The following is a 22,675-nucleotide window of genomic DNA, read 5'->3' as shown; positions in this document are numbered from 1 at the left end:
ATTTTTATGTCTTTTAAAGATGGAGTCTTACTCTGTTGCCCAGGCTGGAGTGCAGTGGCATGATCTCTGCTCTCTGCAACCTCCACCTCCTGGGCTCAAGTGATTCTCCTGCCTCAGCCTCCCGAGTAGGTGGGATTAGATTACAGGTGCCCACACCACACCTGGCTAATTTTTGTATTTTTAGTAGCGATGGGGTTTCACCATGTTGGCCAGGCTGGTCTCAAACTCCTGACCTAAGGTGATCCGCCTGCCTCGGTCTCCCAAGGTGCTGATATCACAGGTGTGAGCCACCACGCTCGGCTGGGCATAGCATTGTAACACAGAGAAAGCACAAAATACTTGGGCAATATCTTTTTACATTTGGCTTGTCTAGACTCCATCCTCTATCCCCTCATGCACTGGTGTGGTGCAGACCAGAATATCACCCTCCTAGACTGCAGAGTGGATTTGGGTGGCATCTTGGCTTTCTGCACTAGACTTGCCTGTTCCCCACCACATCCCCCTGATTCTCAGGGTCCAGGATTCCAGGAAGCAGGGATGTGGGCAGGCAGGATAGGTGGCCCACCCAGTTCACTGCCACGCTGGGGACCTGCAGAGCTGGCTATCCAAGACAGGGTGTTTGGACCAACATCTGGGTTTCTGGGTTTCCATTTGAGCACAGCTGGACTACACAGGCTGAAGCTCTCTCTGCCGAGATATAGATATTTCCCTGGTGACGATCTTTCAAGCTGACATGAAGACATGGCACCCACTGGAACGTCGTGTGTCTGCCGTGGCGCTCTTGTAATTTGTGAGGCAGGCTCCTGAGGAATGCAGTGCGTAAGTGGGAAATGGTGGGAAGTTCTCGCATCCCCCCCTGGCCGAAAGTGCTGCCTGCGCAGGTTGGTGGACGGTCCTTTGAGCAGGAAGAAGACATGAAGCACATTCCTGTTAGCTACGACAGAGAGGGGCAGGGTACACACTGGACATTTCAAGCCCCTCCAGAGAAGCAAGTCTTACTGTGCTGGGTGTACTTGTGGAGTGCGGGCTGTGTTGCCCTGGGCTTTAATTATTTCAGGAACATTTAACTGCAGGGTTGGCAGGCCGGATCTTGATATGTGTTTCTCAGTTGGAAAGACTTTGGACCATAGGGAAATGTCTTCGCAATTCTTTTAATTTCATTAAGGTTGTCATTTTTCTTCTTGTGGCCTCTGGAATGTGACACAGAACTCAAGGGACAGGAAGGAGATGAGTTGGAGGCTGGGACAGGGGTCCCTGCCAGGGATGCTGGTGACTCACGTGACGGTGTTGATGTGTGGAGTCCGGTGCCTGGTTTGGGGAATGTTCATGGGGTATGTTCCAAAGGACTGACGGACCTATCAGGTACTGGAGGTGAATGGTCAAGTCTGATCTCAGGGCTGACAGTGTCAGGCAAGGACAGGAAGTTGATGTTGGACTCATTGGCTGAGGTTGCTTGGGACCCAGGGGACGACGTGTGCCAGGACAGATGGGTCTGGGGCTAGGAAGGCAGGTTTGGGCTGGAGACTTGAGCTTGGGACGCATCCCAGGTAGACAGTGGTTGAGGCTGTGGAAATGACCATGATTGCCTGGGATGAGAGTGGAGACAGACAAGATAGGGGTTTTGCTCTAAGCCTGGGGAACCCACCACCCAGGTTCAAAGGATTCTCCTTCCTCAGCCTCCCAAGTAGCTGGGAATGCAGGTGCGTGCCACCATGCCCGACTAACTTTTGTATTTTTAGTGGAGATGAGGTTTGGCCAGGCTGCTTTCAAACTCCTGACCTCAAGTGATCGGCCCACCTTGGCCTCCCAAGGTGCTGGGATTACAGGCATGAGCCACCATGCCTGACCATTTTTAAATATTAATTTTTATGAAATATTTTCAAACACATTTTACTGTACATTGGAAAAGTCAATCATGATTTGAAAACTTTATCAAAATCCAATCAAATGTCAATTAACCATTTAATTGTGGATGAGTAAGGAGACTATTTTGACCAAAACATGTTAGAACAATTACCACTTATAGAAATACTCTATGCTTTAATGTTTTAGTTGAATTAAACAATCTTTTATATTCTGTCCAGGCGCAGTGGCTCACACCTGTAATCCCAGCACTTTGGCAGGTCGAGGCTGGTGGTTCACTTAAGGTCAGGAGTTCGAGACCAGCCTGGCCAACATGGCGGAACTGTCTCTACTAAAAATACAGAAATTAGCCAGGTGTGGTGGCACACGCCTGTAATCCCAGCTGCTTGGGAGGCTGAGGCAGGAGAATCATTTGAACCTGGGAGACAGAAGCTGCAGTCAGCCGAGATCACACCAATGCACTTCAGCCAGCCTGGGTGACGGAGCGAGACCCTGTTTCAAAAATAAATAAATAAAAAAAATAGAATTCTGAAATTTATTTTTAATAATTATTTTGTAAAAAGAATGTCTTGTTTTTTGGAGTTGTTGAATTTATTGAATTGACAAAAATTATGTACAAGAGGGTACAACATGATGTGATTGAAGTATGCATACATTACAAAATGGCTAGATCAAGCTAAATAACATATCGCCTCCCAGACTTTTTTATGGTGAGAACACTTAAAAAATCTACTCTCTTAGTGATTTCCAAGTGTATGATATGTTGTTATTAAATATAGGTACCATGTTGTTCCATGGATATCCTGAACTTATTCTTCCTCTCTAAAAATGACATTCTGTGTCCTTTGGCATCTGCCCACTCCCCCACCCTGGCAACCATCATTCTACTCTGCTTCTGTGAATTCAACTTTTTTCTTTTCTTTTTTATTCTTTTTTTTTGAGACAATCTCATTCTATTGCCCAGGCTGTAGTGCAGGGGTGTGATCTTGGCTCACTGCAGCCTTGACTTCCCAAGCTCAATCAATCCTCCCACCTCGGCCTCCTGAGTATCTGGGAGAACAGGCATGCACCACCACGCTCCACTAATTTTTGTATTTTTTTGTAGAGATGGGGTCTTGCTATGCTATGCAGGCTGGTCTCGAACTCCTGGGCTCCAGCAATCTGCCGGCCTCAGCCTCCTAAAGTGCTGGGATTACAGGCATGAGCCACCATGCCTGGCCGAGTTCAACTTTTTTAGATTTCACATATAAGTGAGATCATGTGGCATTTGTCGTTCTGTGCCTGGCTTATTTCACTTAACATAATATCCTCCAGGCTCATCCATGTTTTCTCAAATGGCAGGATTTCCTTCTTTTTGAAGGCTGAATAGTATTCCATTGTGTACGTACACTACATTGTTGCTGGAAGTGTAATGGAGGCCAGTTGGGGGAGGACGGGGAAGAGATTCACTCTAAGTCTAGATGCTCCAGCACCCACCCAGGTTGTGTGCGAGGAAGTGCAGGATGCTCCTGGTCTTGCAAACTGTGGTTTGTGGGACTCCAAAGCCCCTATCCTTCCACAGTGCTTTCTGTCTTGTTATCACATTTCCTTGGAGGAGAGCCCAGCCTTGGTGGAGAGCCCTGCTCTGGCTTTGTCCCTCGGCATGAGATGGCAAAGGATGGTGCTGCTGGGAGACCCTCATGTCTGCACACTGGGGGCTGCTTGCCTTCTCCATTCCTCCTTCAAGTATCTGAGCAGCTCCTGTGTGCCAGCTGCTGGTCTACAAGATGGATGGGTCCTTGGAGATCACGCTGTAGCAGAGGAGGCAAGCTGTAGCCCACACGCCACAACCAGCCCCCTGCCTGTTCACACAAATAAAGTTTTATTGGAACACAGTCACACCCATTTCAGTGCATATTGTCTGTGGCTGCTTTCCTGCTACAATGGAGAGTTGAATAGTTGGGACAGAGACCTATGGCCTGCAAAGCTGAACTATTTACCATCTGGCTCTCAAGAAAAGGGAAAAATAATGCTTATCTTTGTACCCCGACAGTCTTAGATTAAGAGGACTTTGTACCACCCTGACGTCCCAGGTGGCCATGAGTCCAGCCACCCCTGAAATGTACACAAGTCTGGGCTAGGGTTGCAGCAGGTGAGTCCCAATTTTGCAGGTCTTTGGCATCAGGGGCACAACCCAGGATTTTGAGTGGGGTTTCCTCACCACTGTGGCTGGGCACTGGGCTAGTGTGCTTTCTGATTTTTGTATGAGGAAGAGAAAGGAGGGAGGAAATGGCAACTTGTTGCCCTGTTCTAACATTTTCCTAAGATGGGTCTCCAGGCAAGGGCTTGGGATTTCCCCTTGCACAACTTACAAAACCCAGTGAGGCCGGCTGTCTTGGCACTGCCACTCTGAGGGATGGAACTCCCAAATTCCTAGGAAGGGAGATAAAAGAATGGTTTCTGCAAGCACAAGAAGTGGCATTGAAATTAACATTTCCCCCATGTTTTATAATGTCCAGGCATGCATATTTCAGTGTGTGTCTCAAAAGCTCTTGCTAATAACCAGATGGTGCATTTAATTTCCTTTTTTTGTTCTCTGAGCAACATGCAGCTTCCCACACAGCCCTCCTTGCAGGCAACTGCACTGAGGTGACAGTCCTCCTGACTGCCAACACAGATCCCCAGGGCCTCTGAGAGCCCTGTATTCTGGGGGCAGCCTTTCCCCCTTCTATTTGGCCCCAGCTGGAAGGGGGCAGGTCACCCACAGCCCAGCACAGGGCTCCCGCCTTAGCTTCTCTAGGGAGTCTGGCTCCCTCTGACCCTCTAGACCTCACCAGCTGAGGATCAGAGCCCCGGGGCAGGAGCCAGGGCCAGGGGGCATTGGGGGGTGGTTTGAGAGTGCAGCTCTGGAGGGGGGCAGGGCGGGCCCAGGAAAAGCTGCTCAGGGGAGACTGCAAAGAGATGGCAGAGTTAGGACAAGAGGGCCAGGCATGGTGGCTCACACCTGTAATCTCAGCACTTTGAGAGACCGAGGTGGGCGGATCGCCTGAGGCCAGGACTTTGAGACTAGCCTGGCCAACATGGCGAAAACCTGTCTCTACTAAAAATACAATAATTACCCGGACACGGTGACACCTATAATACCAGCTACTCAGGAAGCTGAGCCACGAGAATTGCTTGAACCCCGAAGGTGGAGGTTGCAGTGAGCTGAGATTGTGCCACTGTACTCCAGCCTGGGCAACAGAGCAAGATTCCATCTCAAAAAAAAAAAAAAGTCAGGACAAGAGGAGGAGGGAAGAGAAGGGAGCTCTGGGGCAGCAGCCAGGACCTTAAAGGCACAGAAGAGGAAGCTTGGATTTCCAATTCCAAAGGACATGAAGTCACACACCTTTATTTAACCTGCTCCAGGTGAGGCTGGGCTTTGTGTATTTTCCTTGTTTTCCTTTTCCTTGTGTTCAGGCTGTTGTGGAAACAGGTACACAGGGGCTCTGTGGGGCGCCCTGTTCTGGTGGCCTTCAGGAAGCATGGGCTGCCCTGGGTTCCTTGGCTTCATGTCCCCCTTTCCTCCTGCCACCCCTGACTGTGCCCCCCACCTTATCCCTCAGGCCATCCTCCTGGAGGGGACTGGCCAGGGCTTGTGTCCTTGCTAGTCTCTAGGAAGGAAGACTCTGTGGCTTGAAAGCTTGTCGGCTTAAGTTGCAAGGTGTAGGTGCCTGAGAGGGCATGTGCACGGCCCTCTTCACTGATCCATTCATGTTTTTCTTTTTTGACTCTGTTCTATGTTGTTCTGATGGAGGGGTAAGCCCCTGCCTTCTGCCTTTCCTGCCTTGGACTCTTGCAGTAGGACCAGATGAGAGGGTCCATGTGGTCTGAGAATTCAAGCAATGCAGGCCAGGCATGGTGGCTCACACCTGTAATCCCAGCACTTTTGAGGCCAAGGTGGGTGGGCCAGGAGTTCGAGACCAGCTTGGCCAAAATAGTGAAACCCTGTCTCTACAAAAAATACAAAAGTTAGCCGGGCTTGGTGGTGCGCACCTGTAATCCTAGTTATTTGGGAGGCTGAGGCAAGAGAATCACTGTATCCCAGAAGGAGCAAGTTGCAGTGAGGAGCAGGTTGCAGTAAGGAGAAGGTTGCAGTGAGGAGGAGGATGCAGTGAGCAGGAGGTTGCAGTGAGGAGGAGGTTGCAGTGAGCAGGAGTTTGCAGTGAGCTTAGATTGTGTCCCTGGACTCCAGACTGGGCAATAGAGCGAGACTATGTTTCCACACACACAAAAAAAAATTATATAGAAAACAAAAAACAAAACATCCTCTCGACTTGCTTTTCTTGATCTTGCTTCTCAGAGGTAACACTGGGAAGGGTTGGGGTATACCTCTCCACACCTTTTTCTTTGATTTCTTTTTATTCCACGTTCTGAGATACATGTGCAGAATGTGCAGGTTTGTTACATAGATATACATGTGCCATGGTGGTTTGCTGCACCTATCAACCTGTCATCTAGGTTTTAAGCCCCGCATGCATTAGGTATTTGTCCTAACACTCTCCCACCCCTTGTCCCCCACCCCCGACGGGCCCCGGTGTGTGATGTTCCCCTCCCTGTGTCCATGTGTTCTCATTGTTCAACTCCCACTTATGAGTGAGAACCCGCAGAGTTTGGTTTTCTGTTTCTGTCCACACCTTTTTCCTCTGTGCACGCAAGCACATGTATTTGCACGTAAGTGTTTATTGTAACCTTTTTAAAAAAGTCAAAATGGAATAATGCTGTATTTATTCTTTGGAAAGCCTGCTTTTTAGGCAGCATGTCTTTGACATTGTCTCACGTTGGAACCTGGGTACCACCTTCTTCTCCCAGCAGTTATTCTGACGTGTGGATGCACCATGCTTCGTTTAACCAGCCCTGCGCCGATACGTCTTTGGATGGTTTCCGCCTTTTCCCAAACACAGACGGTGTTCTGATGAATTTCCTCGCACACATCACTTGGTGCTCTGTGTCTGCGTTTCTGTGGGATGTTCCTGGAGGTGGGCTGTCTAGGTCAGAGGGGGATCTGTGCTTAATTTGCATCCTGTGCAAAATTCCATCCAGTCATCCGGCTCCCCAAGGGCTCACATGGTACTGTCCTCTGTAGACATCATCTTCTGCAGATGATGGCATGACCGCCTCTCTTTCTTTTACTCACACCAGTCTGCACCCTGGTGTCCTGGGGGTTCCAGCCCCTACCTGCTTGTCTGCCCCCACCCCACAGTCCCCCCAGCCCCTGCTAACAGGGACTCTGGCTTCTGAGCTCTGGCAGACTGCCTCACTCTAGAGAAGTTTGCTTTCTCAAACATTCCTGGCAATGTTACTGCAAATCTCGAGGCCTGCATTTGCCTTCTTCAGGCCTCAGTTTCCTCAAAAGTAAAATGGGGATAATGTGATGCTACTGTCTGCATCCTAGAGCTGCCATGAGGGTTCGGTGAGATCACTGTTGAGAGCACGTTCACAGCGCCGGCCTTGTGCGCAGTCAGCACGTGTGGGGCAGGGCTGTTGCTGATACGTGGTTGACTGTCATTGCTAGGCTGTGGCTTTACCAGGGGCATTGTCTTTAGTGCCGAGCCCAGAGCCACCCCTAGTACCTGCTGTGTTTATAGAGTGATTGAGTGTCAGGGTCAGAGACTGGGGCAATGGCAGCAGAAACAGAGCAAAGAAGTGGGGCTTCTAATAGGTCCTGGACCAGTGGCCCTTGAGATGAAGCCTTCTTGCCAAGGTCTGGGGCTGTGCTGTGTGTTCTAGGCCCGAGACTGGAAGCTAGGCCTGGCTGCAGCCCCGGCTGAGCTGGGGAAGTGCAGGTCAGCATCCTGCTTCTTTAGGACACCTCCAAGCCCAGCTTAGACGTGGATGCCAGGTGACCCTCTGTTTACTCTGAGCCCAGACAGAGGACAGGGAAGTGTGCAAGCGTGGGGACCCTCATCACAGCCCTTGACTCTGTAATGCATATGGGTTTGTGCACGTGTGTGAGCACGGCCGTGGCTTCTCTGTGAGTTTCAAGCTCGAGGTTGTGTTTACGCGGGGTTAGGCTTGCCAGTTAAAATACAGGAAGTCCAATTAAACCTGAATTTCTCATTAACCTTTTTTTTTTTTTTTTTTTTTGGTGCAAATATATCCCATGCAATATTTGGGACCTGCTTACCCTAAAAAATGATTTGTTGTTTATCTGAAATTCAAGTTAAACTGGCATCCTGTCTTTTCACTTGCTACGTATGAGAGTTCCGTGTGGGGGTTATCAGTGTGCATTTGTGAGTTCCCATGTGAAGGACCCTCTCCAAGTGTCTGTAGGTGCCAGGATGGAGATGGACAGAGAAGATCCTCTCGGGCTGCTTTAGTGGCACATAGAGGCTGTGGGGTTGGACACTTCAGCCCAGGGGCCTGGGCAGCACTGTCCAGCACCTGTGTGCTCCTGTCTTCTTCATGGGGGCTGACTTCCCTGACATCTCTCTCCAAATACGGTGGCAAGAGCTATCCCATCCGCCCCCATCTGGAGCTCGGCTGCCCAGCCAGACAAGATGGCAAACAGTGTGCAGATGGCTGCAAAGCTTTCCCCAGCTCCTTCTGCAAGGGGCCTGCAGATGAAATGGAAGCCCTCATCCTCACCACCTCCCCCTTCCAGAAAACCCAGGCAACAGCCACCTCTGAATGCTGCTTTAGAAGCTTCTCCCTCCTGGTGATTAAACCACCCCAAACAAATAAAGCACTGCATTTCCACCACAGGCTTGTTCACATGCACGCAGCCAATTGTCTTGGATCCGCCCGTGTGCCTGATTCATCAGGGTGAGGGGTTCTCCTCTGAGGTGCTTGCAAAGAGCTGCTTGCAAAGAGCTGCTTAACTTTCATCTGAAAGACTCTCTGTAGAAACCAGGCCCAGCTTTGGAAGAAAGCCGTTTCTCCCCCTTTAGCAAATTCTGTGTGATTTTTCTTTCTTTCTTTTTTGAGACAGAGATTCACTTTTGCTGCCCAGGCTGGAGTGCAATGGTGCAATCTCAGTTCACTGCAGTCTCTGCCTCCCGGGTTCAAGCGATTCTCCTGCCTCAGCCTCCTGAGTAGCTGGGACTACAGGCACCCACAACCATACCTGGCTAATTTTTTTGTATTTTTAGTAAAGAGGGAGTTTCACCATGTTGGCCAGGCTGGTCTCGAACTCCTGACCTCAGGTGATCCACCTCGGCCTCCCAAAGTGCTGGGATTACAGGTGTGAGCCACCATGCCTGGCTGGAATTCTGTGTCATTCTGGATACTTATCATGACTTCAAGCATCCAGGACTCTGTCCTGGGTATCCTGAGCCTGAGGCTGTATGTGTGTCCAGCTGGCTTGGAGGTTGTCTACAGGCAGGTTGAACTTGGCCTCTGAGTCCATGGCAGCCTCACATGGGAAATACCACCAAGGAGCTTCGTCCTGTGCTTTTAGGAGATAGTTTCTATTTAGTCATTGCTGAATCTGTTACAGACAGTGTCTCAATTTCTTGCAAGTCCTATATGAGGTGGGTGCTGTGATTATCCACATGTTCACTTGTTCTCTCTGGCCTCTTTCAGGCTCTTGCACTTCCTTTGCTCTTTTCCTGTCATGGGGCCTTTGCACATCCTGCTCTTTCTGCCTGGAAAGATTTTCCCTGTCCCTACCTGTTCACCTGGTCATGGTCTCATCTGACAGTGGAGTCACTACATCCTCAGGGATGCCTGACCACACTGACTCAGTCACAGCAACCCCCTGTTATCTGCTTTCATGACACCAGGTGTCATGAGCTCAGCTACGGCTTCCTATTTCTGTGCGTGTCATCCTTCCCCTTCAAGACTGTGGTCACCGTGAGGGCCAGGGCCATGCCTGTTCCTGATTCTCATTTGTGTTTCTGGTGTTTAGTATATTCTTACCTAGAATTTGATTAATGAATGACGGCATACTCATTTTACAGATGAGAAAGTTGAGGCTCAGGAACATTATGTAACTTGCTCAGTATTAGATGGTGATGGTTTGAAGCCATCTGGCTGGTCGCTGGGTGCACACTCTTAACCACTTCACTATGGTTCTTTCTCATGGTAGTTCTCCAACAGCAGGAGTGAGAGACAACTTTAGGACAGGTGTAACCAGAATCTCAGGGGTTATCGTAGAAGGTGGTGTCAGGAACATGCTTGCCTATGGGCCTTCTTACTGTATTGCATAAAATACCCCGTTTTTCTGACTCGCCTTTAGTAAAGACCTTGGCAATATTTGAAGCACAGTTGTCAGTAGGAAAGAGTGGGTGTTTATACTTTTTTAAAAAGGAGTCTATATCATATTTATCTTGTGGTCTGCCATGCCCCCCGATCTTCTTCAGCTTCAATTATGCAAAATTAACACTTCTTCTCTTTACTGCCTCTCTCTTACCTATTCAGTTTCTTTTCTGTGTTCGAGATTGCTTAGAATTTTTCCCCACTACGACAGCCTGCTTCCCACCTGTATCCCACAGCCAGCTTGTTCTGGATTTTGTCAACAACAGTTCCAGCGTTTAGTGAGGGCTGGACTGAAGGAAAGCCTTGGAAAAGGCTGTGTGATGAAAGGTGAAGATACCTAATGGTCAGGCAGTCATCAGGGTTAATTCAAAGGCTGGAAGAAGGGCTGACCTGGAGGACTGGAAATGTCTTTGAGCTGAAGGTCATGTGCAGGTGGAATGAAGATGGTGAGCCTTTTGGGGCAAACTGCAAGTATTTGATAATATCCCTGTCCGCATGGTTGGGGAAATCTTGATAGGCATCCTCAATGTGATGGAGGGATTAAGGAACCCGTGGCTCTACCTGTCCAGCATGGCAGCAACATGACACAGCCAAGTTATTGATTATTGGTTGCCTAGCTGTCATCACTCAACATCTTCTGTTAGTTATAGCTGTAATTTGCATTAGTTGTCAATGACAGCTTTGACTTTCCTAGTCAATAAAGTGTTCTGAGAGTGGCGACTAAGGCTGAGCACTACCCATAATCATGAGTATTACAGAGGCAAGCCCCCTTGCCCACCCACCTGCAGGTGATGACACACCCTAGGAAATCACTCAATTCTTTGGAGGACCCTGAATAAAGGCTCAAGTCCATCTGTTCATCTGTCTGTCCATCCATCCACCATTCCGTCCGTCCATCCATCCATCCATCCATCCAGACATGCATACATCCATCCACCCACCTACCCATATATCCACCCGCCCACCCACCCATCTATCCATCCAGCCCACTCTCTTGTGCACCCAGCTATCATCCACCTACCCACCCACCAACCCATCTATCCATCCACTCACCCATGCACCCATTCACTCATCTACCCATCTATCCACCCACATGTCCACCCATTTATCTATCCCTCCACCCCCTCAACCACTCATCCATTTCTCCACCCACTCAGCCATCCCTTCACCGACTCAACCACCCATTCATTCATCCACCTGCCCACCCACCCATCTTTCCATCCACCCTTCTATCCACCCACCCACCTATGTATCCATCCACTGCTTGTCCTTCTGTTCATTTATTCCACAAAGACTCATTAACCACCTACTAGATTCTGGGGAGGTATCTGCTCTAGTAATTGAGAACATGGTTTCTGGAATCTGATTCCCTGAGCTCAAATTGAGCTGCCTCCTAGCTAGCTGCTTGGGTAAGTTATAGAAACTGTGCTTTGATTTTCTTATCTGAAAATTGGCTATTAATAGCTTCTACTCTTGCAGATATAGTGAGGATTAAATAAGATGTCACATTAAAAGTGCATCATCGACACTCAATAGAGATTAGGTTTTACCATTCATTATTATTCTTAGCAGATGCTGCAGATAACGTGGAGAGCATACGAAAGACACATGTTTGAACCAATAGTGACATACAGGTGCTAAGTTCTGCAGTAGGGGAAGGGCAGAGAGCCATGGAGAGGGCCTGGCCCAATCCTGGAGCCTCAGAAAAAAGTTCCCCGTTGAATTGCTGTTTTAACTGAGACTTCTGGGATGGGTAGTAGTTGGAGATCCCAGACAGGAGGTGACCGAGTTAGCCAGGGAAAAATTGGGTCCTGGCACCCATGGCAGAGTTGAGTGCTACAGTCCTTCTGTCTCCTCTGGCTGGAGGTCCACCAGATCTGGGAATGTCCAGTTGGGGGAGAGGGCTGACAATGATCATGACCTTCACCTGTCCTCACATGTCCTCTGTGTATCTGCAAAGCCTCTGCCTCAGTCTCCTCTTCTGGAAAGTGGGATTGGAAACCACATCTGCTTCTCTCCCAGGACTGCTAGGAAGACAAGATTAGATGGCAGGTGAGAGCTCTTTGAAAATGAAAACATTCTGCTATTTGAATGCAAAGTGTTCTTCTTTGCTGTGATGTTTCCTAATCTGTGAAATCATACTGGACCTCGAAGCTGTCTATTAAAAAAAATAGCAAAGTGGCTGGGCATGGTGGCTCATGCCTGTAATCCTAGCACTTTGAGAGGCGGAGGGTGGTGGATCACTTGAGGCCAGGAGTTCGATACCAGCCTGGCCAATATGTGAAACCCCATCTCTACTAAAAATACAAAAATTAGCCAGGTATGGTGGCGTCTGCCTGTAGTCCCAGCTACTTGGATGGCTGAGGCACAAGAATCATTTGAGCTCAGGAGGCAGAGGTTGCAGTGAGCCGAGATGGCACCACTGCACTCCAGCCTGGGCGACAGAGCGAGGCTCTGTCTGAAAACAGAAAAAAAAAAAAAAAAAAAGCAAAGTTAACACTTCCTCCATCTCTCCCCTAGGGGAGGCAATTTGTCAAAGATTGTTGTTGGATTTTACACACAGGGAAATCTAAGGAAGGTGTGGAAACCAGACTAGGACTCCAGACTCTCGTCTCCCTGTTTACAGGGTCTTAAATGGGGGAGGCACTTTGGGTTCTTTCCACAAGATTGCTTTGTAAAAAAAAAAAAAAAAAAGAAATAAACAAAAAACTCAAAAAAACAGCCCTGACCTAAATATTCACAAGGGACCTTAGGCAATATCTGCAAAACAAAAGTGAGTGATGAGTGGAATCTGTCATCTTTACAACTAAGACAACTCCAGAGTTGAAGCAAGTGGAATTATCTCTAGAGACAGAGATTTGGGCGGGTTTTGCCAGTTACAAGCTATGAGAACCTGGGCAGGTTTACCTCTCTGAGCTTCTGTGACTTTGTAAAATAGGCTGCATTGCGCTAAACGTGCAGGAGGAATCCCAGCATCCTCCTGTGCATAAGGCTGGTTTCTTCCCATCCTTTTCCTTGTTCTGCCTCTCTCCTCCTCTCCAAGAGACGAATACATTTGGACCCAGTAGGGGCCTATGTTTGCAAAAGCTCGCAGGTGATTCTCATGCAGCCAGCCTGGCTCTGGCACTGAGTTCTTGGACACTTCTGGAGGCGCATTTACTAGTGAGGAAGGTCACTGTGTGCTAAAGGCACGATTCATCTTCCATTCCTTTCTTCCATGAAGCAAGGCGCATGGGTCGACTGAGCTGGGAGAGTCCATGGTGTCAGCCTCCCCCACGCTTCCCTCCCTCCTTATTCCTTGTGCGCTGTACTTTGTCTTGATTTCCTGTACTCTGCAACAAGCCAGGAGATGGTAAGATCTCAAAAAAATCATTTTTTTGGGAAATGGGACCAAGAGGGTTTTGGTTTGCTTGTTTGTTTGAGACAGGGTCTGTCGCCCAGGCTGGAGTGCAGTGGCGTGACCTTGGCTCACTGCAGCCTTGACCTTCTGGGCTCAGGTGATCCTCCCCCCTCAGCCTCCTGAGTAGCTGGGACTGCAGGTGCACACCGCCATGCCTGACTAATTTGTCCATTTTTTGTAGAGATGAGGATTCACCATGTTGCCTAGGCTGGTCTCAAACTCCTGGGCTCAAGCAGTCCTCCATCCACCTCGGCCTCCCAAAGTGCTGGGATTACAGGCATGAGCTGCTGTGCCTGGCCAAGGTTTTTTTATTATTATTATGAAAAATATTCAATATACATAAAAGTAGAGAGACTAGTTTAATGAGCTATCATATACCCATCACATAGGTTTAAAAACTATTAACATTTGCAATATTTACTCCATTTGTTTTTCTGAAGTATTTAAAAAATAGTTTACAGTAGTTTTGTAATTGCATCATGATATTCACCCCTGTGTAATTTACTTTCTCTCTAAAAACATGAGGGCATTTTTTATATGATCATTATCATACCTAATCAAATTACCAGTAATTCCTTAATATCCTCTAAGATCAAGTTTTCATTCAGATGTCTTCTCCTCAAAATGTCAATTGTGATTATTTTTTTCTTTGAGCAAAGATAATAAGATCTCAAGATTTAATGACAGAGATTCCATGTTAGCCCTGATGTCTAAGCTCTGTGGTCCATTGTGGCTTTACTTGAAAGTCTCAGGCTAGGCGTGGTGGCTCACACCTGTAATCCCAGCACTTTGGGAAGCCAAGGTAGGTGGATCATGAGGTCAAGAGATCAAGACCATCCTGACCAACATGGTGAAACCCTGTCTCTATTAAAAATACCAAAATTAGCCAGGCGTGGTGGCGGGTGCCTATAGTCACAGCTACTCAGGAGGCTGAGGCAGGAGAATCGCTTGAACCTGGGAGGTGGAGGTTGCAGTGAGCTGAGGTTGCACCACTGCAGCCTGGGTGACAGAGCGTGACTCTGTCTCAAAAAAAAAAAAGTGTATGTGAGGAAACTGGGATAGAGCTTGGGGATATTGGGGGATGGAGGTACTTCATCTACTGAACAAAAACCATGGGATACCAATGCTGGAGGAAGAAGCATCATCCTCAGTTTCTACTAACTCAACCACGCATGAGATGGGGACTTGGTGTCCAAGAGAAGAGCCTCTTTTTAGGTCTTCAGCCTTGATCAAACCATTTCTGAAGTCCTCATACACATATAATCAGGTGCTATGAGTGGTACTGATTGGATAATCTTTCTGTCGTTTCCTGTGCTAGGAAGGAAAATACATGTACAGCCAACTTCCTTGAGCATTCGTTCTTTTGCATCAGGGTGTCTCAAACTCCCGCCCTTAAAACACCTGCAAGAGAATCATCCAGGCGGCTTGCTCACTCTGCATGCAGGCCCTTTAGAATCAGAGTCAGAATCTCTGGGGCTGCAGCCACAAAATGAAATGACATTTCAACAACTTTGTCATCACATAAGAGAGAATAGGTGAGTATTTGGATACCTATAATACAAAGTAGATTCAAAAAGAATGACGATTATTTTAAATGTTGCGTTTTTAAAAATTGAATACAGAAAAGGCTGGGCACGGTGGCTCACGCCTGTAATCCTAGCACTTTGGGAGGCCAAGTCGGGTGGATCATTTGAGGGCAGGAGTTCAAGACCAGCCTGGCCAACAAGGTGAAACCCCACCTCTACTAAAAATATAAAAATTAGCCAGGCGGTAGTTGTGCGCGCCTGTAATCCCAGCTACAGGGGAAGCTGAGGCAGGAGAATCGCTTAAGCCTGGGAGGCGGAGGTTTGGTGAGCTGAGATCGTACCACTGCACTGCAATGTGGGTGACAATTGTTTAACCACCACCAAAATGGGTTCTGAGTCCAAATATTAATATGAAGGACATTGGTGACATTGTCTCAAAAAAATTAATGATACAGAAAAGTACAAAAAGGGAGAGAAATCACCCCAAATCTCACGACCCCAAGAAATAAACCTCCTAATATTAAGTGAACAGCATTCCTTGCTATGCACAAAGATGGCTGGAGACATGAACAGACACTTCTGATCACACAAAATGAGATTTTAAAAACAAGAAGTAGCAAATTGAATGCTGTGTATATTTATCAGAAGAAAAAGAAATGGAAGTGAAGGAACTGGTCAACTCAGATAAATGTAGTTTTTCCTCACTAAAAATCAGTTTCTAGAACATCTAAGAAATCAAAGATGATGAAAAATATTAAGATGTTTGTATATATGTAAAAGTCTTTACAGTTGATTGGTCATCTCATGAAAAATTTGTACAGTCTCTGCAAATAAAGTCATTGCAAAATCTTTACTCCTTTTGCTTTTCGCCAGCACTGACATTGGCCTTTGCAGTCTCTTGACTTCATTCTGCCCTTGAATTCCTTTTGCTGTTTTCTTGAGGTCATCTTCTTCTCATGCCAGCTGTGTCTTGCAAGTCTATGTTTGAGTTCGTTTTTCTTTGCATAATTCAAAGAACCAGATAGCATGCCAAAGCCCGTTGTTTAACCACCACCAACGTGGGTTCTGAGTCGAACTATTAATATGAAGATGACACCTATTGTGGTCTTGTACATTTTGTTGCCTTTCCGGGGTGAAGGACATTGGTGACCATTTGTTTCCTCTGGAGTGGTCGATTGGTCATGAACTTCCTGGTCCAGATAGTTACTGTGTCATTCATCATGGTGGTTGATCCTCAGGTAGTTAGGGAGGAAAGTAAACAAGAAGTTATATATTTAAAAGCACGTTTCAATTTTAGACCTGATTAATTGACTTAATAAAGGCCATTAGCATTTCTACTTCCTACAGTCCCTCCCTTTACCTCTGGAAACTAGTTATTTCCAGGTTGTTTTATGTTGTTAAAGTTGACCACCTTCTCTTTCTGTTCTGCAATCATAGCCCTATTTTTAAATGGATTCACCTCTCATAATTAGCCTTTTGTCATGGTCATTCAATTCACAAGTTGCTTATTTTTTAATTTCTTGGCTGACTAAATTTTATTATGAAGACTTTTTTTTTTAAAAGAGCTCAGAAATACTGTATTCTTTAAGTTCTTCAACATGTGATCATGTCTTTTGCCTATTTTGATTGGGCAATAATTTAGCTGGCCATAAAATTCTTGGATTATACTCTATTTCCCTTAGAAATTATAGGCACCCATCCACTGACATTTCATTGTGCTTTCTTTTTTTTTTTTTTTTGAGATGGAGTCTTGCTCTGTCACCCAGGCTTGAGTGCAGTGGTGCTATCTCGGCTCACTGCAAGCTCTGCCTCCCGGGTCCACACCATTCTCCTTCCTCAGCCTCCCAATTAGCTGGGACTACAGGTGCCCGCGTCTATGCCTGGCTAACTTTTTTGTATTTTTAGTAGGGACGGGATTTCACCATGTTAGCCAGGATGGTCTCGATCTCCTGATCTCGTGATCCCCCGGCCTTGGCCTCCCAAAGTGCTGGGATTACAGGTGTGAACCACTGTATGAGCCCAGCCTCATTGTGCTTTGTACTAACCCCCTTTCCCTGGTCTCTTCCAGCTTGTCTTCTTCTCTCCCAGTAGTTTCTTCATGAAGAGGCCATGTGCTATATTCCATGAGATATTTCACACTCAAAGACTTCTTTTATACTCTTTTGATAATTTGGGAATCACTGTCTTGATTTATAAGGGAGTTTGTAATAAATACAGTAAAAGAGAAACACACAACGTATTTTGAGACATCAGAGAAGGGAGAAACCAATTCTATTAATATTTGGGGTTAGCAGGGAAGGCTTAGTTAAGAGGTAACATTTGAACTAAGCTTTGAAATAAGGGAAGGATTTGGACATGCAGTAATGGGGAGAGAGTAGAAGCAAGACATGACGGTTAGTGTTATGTATCAATTTGACTGGGTTGTGGGGTGCCCAGATATTTGGCTACACATTATTCTGGGTGTGTCTCTGAGGTATTCTTGATGAGGATAACATTTAATTGGTAGACTGAATAAAGCAGATTGTCCTCCCCAATGTGGGTGAGCCTCATCCAATCCACTGAAGGCCTGAACAAAACAAAAAGGTAGAGTCACAGAGAATTTGCTCTTTTTACCTGATTATATTTGAGCTGGGACATCAATCTTGTCCTGACTTTAGATGTGGACTCGAGTTGGAACTATATCATTGGCTGTCCTCGGTTCCCAACTTGCTGGCTGCAGACTCCAGGCTCCTTAGCCTCCATAACCATGTGAGCCATCCCTTACAACTAATCAATCTGTCTCTCTCTATGTGTATAGCTCTACCTCTATCTCTCTGCTCTTTCTCTGGAGAATCTAGAACAATACACAAGGTTATATTAGAGAAGAGGATGACCCAAGGAAAAGCGTGGAGGCGGAAAAATGCAAAGAGGGTTTGGGAAGACTGGGGTCCTGACAGGGAGTTTGGATTTCACTGTGTGTAGCATGGAGAATCCTTGAAAATATTCAAGAGGTGAAAATTGTATTTGTGGAAGAACACCAGGAGTATGTGAAAAGAAAAACACTCACTCCATTTTAACTCCACTGAAGGGGGCATCAAAGGGATGCACTGGGGACATGGGTTGGAGGGTATTTGAGGCCATATCTGGAGGATCTTTACTTCTAGGCTGAGTCTGAAGTTCTCTTTCTGGGGAGTGGGAGATTACAAATCTTTGAGCTCCACTCAAGAGATGGTTTTGCTAACAATGGCAGGGCGATGGTGGTGGTGGTGGTGGTGGTGGTGGTGGTGGTGAGGGTGGTGGTGGTGGTAAACTGGTAGCATGAATTCTAATTGGGCTTCTGTTATTCTAGCCGAGAAAGTTGGGGAATGGACTTTCAGTAGAATAATACAGACCTGGGAATCAACTGCATGGAGGAGGTAGTTATAGGTGATGAGATGTCTCAGGGACAAAGTTTGGTAGAAGGAGAAAAGATACTAGGCTGGTACAAAAATAATTGCTGTTTTTGCCATTACTTTTAATGGCAAAATCCGCAATTGCTTTTGCACCAACCTAATAGGATGCAAACTTCGGAGCCATCTGCATCAGAGGGATTGATGAAGATCAACAAACTTTGGGAACACAGGAAAGGATTGGGGAGGGTAATGACTTGAGGGCATAGCAGGGATACTCAAGGTTTTTCTTGTTAGCATGTGGAGACTTAAGCATGATTACATGTTAAACGCCTGGCACATACATGATGCAAAATATTTATGAGTGAAATGACAAGTGAAGTTGGTGAGTCATGGGAGTTCCAAGGGAACGGGTGATAAAGGGAGGTCTCAAATGAGGCACTAGTGGAGAAGGTAGCTTGGGAAAGGAGAAGGATGCTTCTCCTTATAACATGGGAAAGGCAGAGGAAGAGGGTCAAGGTACAGTGATCTAGGGGTGAGATGGAAGTGAGTTGAGAGAACTCAACTCTGGGCTGTGAAACCCCTAGGAATGGGTTTGGGGGGCTTTGAGATATGGAAGAGGTTTAAAGTTAATTGTTATAGCAAATATGGTTTGGAATTTATTTGTGATGCTTAAAAATATCGCTGAACAGAAGTGAAGTCTACCCTAGAGTTGGATGGTGAGATTATTTAGTGGAACTACCAGATCCATGTTGTGATTCTTTCCAGTATCATTCAGCAGCCCTTGGGCAATTGCGAAGCAAGTCATCAATGGGGTATGGAGATTTTCCAGGTGGGTGTGGTTGAAGGCAGGGAAGAACGAGTTTAGGAGCACATTACAAGAAGAAGGTGACTGTAAGGTCCAGGCTGAGCAGGAAGGTAAAGCAAGAAGGAAACATGAGGGTGTGAAGAGAAGTTTAGAGGGATGAGGAGAGGCAGGAGATGTGAACAGTTGCAGGATGTAGCTAGAGTGGCGATGTTAGATATTGGGGCCAGAGAGCTTTACAATGATTATGAAGATCAAAGGGCATTAGAATCAAGCTATAAAGAGCCAATGTTTGATGTTGGGATGTGAGGATGCTGCAGGTGGATGTCTGCACATTGATGGTGAGAACGTGGTCACCCTGGCCCTGCTGGGTCTTTGCTAAAGAGACTGTGCTCTGTTCCTGGGGCCGTTTTCGTCACCTGATTAGAGCAGAGGTCCCCAAATGGTGTTCTTTGGACCATGTGTATAAAATGTTCATAGGTCAAGGATAAAATGGAAAAACAGAGACAGTGTCACAGAAATGTGCCCATTGGTGAAAGACCACCAGCTGTCCTTTTTGGAGGATTGTTCTTTATTCTAAAAATGTATATATTCTATTCTATTAAAACATTTTTGTATTTGCATTTTTTTCTCTTTTATGAAATGCCATGGGGTAGAAATTTGTAATGTGTCCAATTCTCCTGTCTTCATGCATTGCCCTGTGGTGGGAGAGGGGATGTGGCTAGTACTGGCCAAGAGGCTGGGGGCAGAGGTGCAGTGTTAGACTTCTAGCCTGGAGCACTTAATTCTTAGTACAAGACTCTCTAGCATTCTTCTCCTTCTGTTCCCTGCTTGGTGATACTCGAGGTAATGCAGCCCCCATTAGCCTTAGTCTTAGGGCAAGTTTGATGGAAAACAGAGCACCCCACACCTCCCTGCAGATGCAGCATGAGTGAGAAAAACAACTACTGATGTTTGAAGTTACCAAGATTTAGGAGTTGTTTGTTATTGCAGCAAAACCTCACCTATTCTGACCAATCATGGTGGAATTTCTGTGTGTGTGTGTGTGTGTGTGTGTGTGTGTGTGTGTGAAACTGGTAGTTTAAAAAAGTTCCTTCTTACCAAAAAGAAAAAAAAGTAGCAACCTTATGTTGGTTTTCAAATTAATAAAATATTTGTACTGGTTTATAAAATAGAAAAATCTGAGAATCTGTAGCTTAGAGAACTACAGTGTGGGATGTCTATAAAGACCAGGTTATTTTGTCAGCTCCTAACACCCCTTAATAGAAGCTTAGCCAAGACTTGGACTATTTCAGTCTTTCCCATTCCACATTCCATGGACTCTTGAAGAGACATTGATGAAACGGTGCAGCCATGAACCACCCTCGCTCAATCCTAGTGGCAGAATCCCCCTTTTACTGCAGAATGAGCTTCTTGCTACAGCGATACTTGAACCCCTTAGATATATCCTGTACGAATTATATTAAAACACGACCAATTCTTTTGCTTTGTTGTCCCCCAAATTAAACACCTTAATCATGAGAACCCAGAGAATTGGATTTAGTGTGACTGATTCCAAACTGTCAGTAAGAACACAATTAGGTTATATTTTTCTCCAGTTCAAATAAAAGAAAATTGACAATAAAATGCTGATCAATATGTGTAGCTCAGGAGGTAGAGCCTGCTTTGAGATGCAGAAGTGTTTGTTTTTTTTAGATCTATATTCTTGAGTGAAGAAAAAATCCATCTCTCTTTCCTAGAGGGGAAGACTTTCAGAGTTGGGCTTGGCAACAGCCTATCAGAGGCTGAATTAAACAAATAGGTACCTCCCTTGAGTGAATGGTGCGTTTCTCCTGTTCGGGGAACCATGCTTTTGTGGTGGAGTTTGCTTTCTGTCTTGGTCTCCGGATGTGTGTATCTGTGGGTGGATGTCTGCATGTAAATGGCAGTGTATACCTGTGTGGGTGTGTACAAAATTCCTGTGTGAAGCTCAGCTTTGTGGGGATCTCCGGGTCTTGAGCCCAGCAGATGCCAGTTGAAGAAAAATCACTTGAAATTGAGACAGAAAGAATGGAAACTAAATCCTAGCTCTAAAAGCACCAGGCTGATTAAAAACAAAACTCTGGATCTTCTTTGTTTTGGACTCTACCTACCTCCAAATGACATTTCTGTTTCCTATGAAATGATTAGAATGACAGAGATCCTAAGCACGAAAGAGCAGATACTGTGTGATTCTGTGTATGTCAGGGTTTCAGCTGTGACGCTGCTGACATTTTGGCTCAGCAATTTCTCTGTTGTATGTGTGGGGGTTCCCTGTGCATTTTAGGATGTTGAGCGGCATCCCTGGATCCCTGGACCCACTGGATGCAGTAACACAACTCCCCCCAAGTACAGACAACCCCCAGTGTCTCCAGATATTGCCTAATGTCCCCAGGGGGCAAAATAGCCCCATCTGAGAACTGCTGCTTTCATAAAGTACAATGTCAGGTGAAATAGGTGGAGGCTGTTTGTAGTCAGGGGTTAGTAGAGATGGAAGAGACCCCAGGAATATCCTGGAAGGGGCTGTAATCTTCTGTTTCTTGAATTGGGTGTCGGTAATATGGAGATATTCAGGTGTTTTTTTTTTTTTTTTTTTTTTGACAGGATCTTGCTCTGTCACCCAGGCTGGATCACAGTGGCACCGTCATGGCTCACTGCAGCCTCTGCCTCCTGGGCTCAAGCAGCCCTCCCACCTCAGCCCTCCTGAGTAGCTGGAACTACAGGCATGTGCCATCACTGTTGCCTAATTTTTGTATTTATTTATTTTTTGTAGAGAGGGGGGTCTCACTATGTTGCCCAGGCTGGTCTCGAGCTCCTGGGCTCAAGCAATCTGCTCACCTCGGCCTCCCAAAGTGCTGGGATGACAGGCATGAGCCACTGCGCCTGGCCAGTATGTCCAGTTTGTAAGAAAAGTACTGTGTTGACCTCTTCTATGTGCACATTTCTTTAAGTAATAATTCAATAAAGCATTTAGAAAAATTGGTCATAATAGGAGTGATCTGTAGAGTGATTGGCATGAAAGCTGATCACCTTAATTTGAACTACTCTGAAAGGAGCACCAGGGACCACCAAGAGGAACCTTTCAAGGTGTCACAGCCAAGGATAGGAGTGTGTTGTGTACATCTCTGCATAAAGGATTTGCTGGTTACATGGAAGGATGAAGCCTCCTTCTGAGGACACAGGCAGCAAGGCAAGTGGAAGCCCAAAGCATTGAGCTTTCTAAATGGACTTTGCTAAAATCTTGTGGATGACTCATGCTCTTAACGTACACCCATGTACATATTGTCCATATAAACATTAATTCTGTAACAAGGCCCACACATAAGGGTATTTTTTTCTTTTCAGACAGTCTTGCTTTATTGCCCAGGCTAGAGTACAGTGGCATAATCGTGACTCACTGCAACCTCCACCTCCTGGGTTCAAGCAATGCTTGTGCCTCAGGCCCCTGAGTAGCTGGGGCTACAGGTGCACAACACCA

The 22,675-nt window shown here is 46.4% G+C and overlaps 1 protein-coding gene and 1 pseudogene across 1 annotated transcript in view; one reads left to right on the top strand and one right to left on the bottom strand.

Moving 5' to 3' along the window:
* The window catches only part of LOC115930184 (collagen alpha-1(III) chain), an 80,999-nt gene that overhangs the window by 10,510 nt on the left and 47,814 nt on the right, over positions 1-22,675 (top strand).
* Positions 15,248-16,967, bottom strand: LOC129525935 (small ribosomal subunit protein eS24-like; annotated as a pseudogene).

Source organism: Gorilla gorilla, chromosome 10, assembly GCF_029281585.2.
Source record: "Gorilla gorilla gorilla isolate KB3781 chromosome 10, NHGRI_mGorGor1-v2.1_pri, whole genome shotgun sequence".
NCBI lineage: Eukaryota > Metazoa > Chordata > Mammalia > Primates > Hominidae > Gorilla > Gorilla gorilla.
Note: the sequence above shows the minus strand (reverse complement) of the source record. Positions and strands in the feature narration are given on the sequence as shown.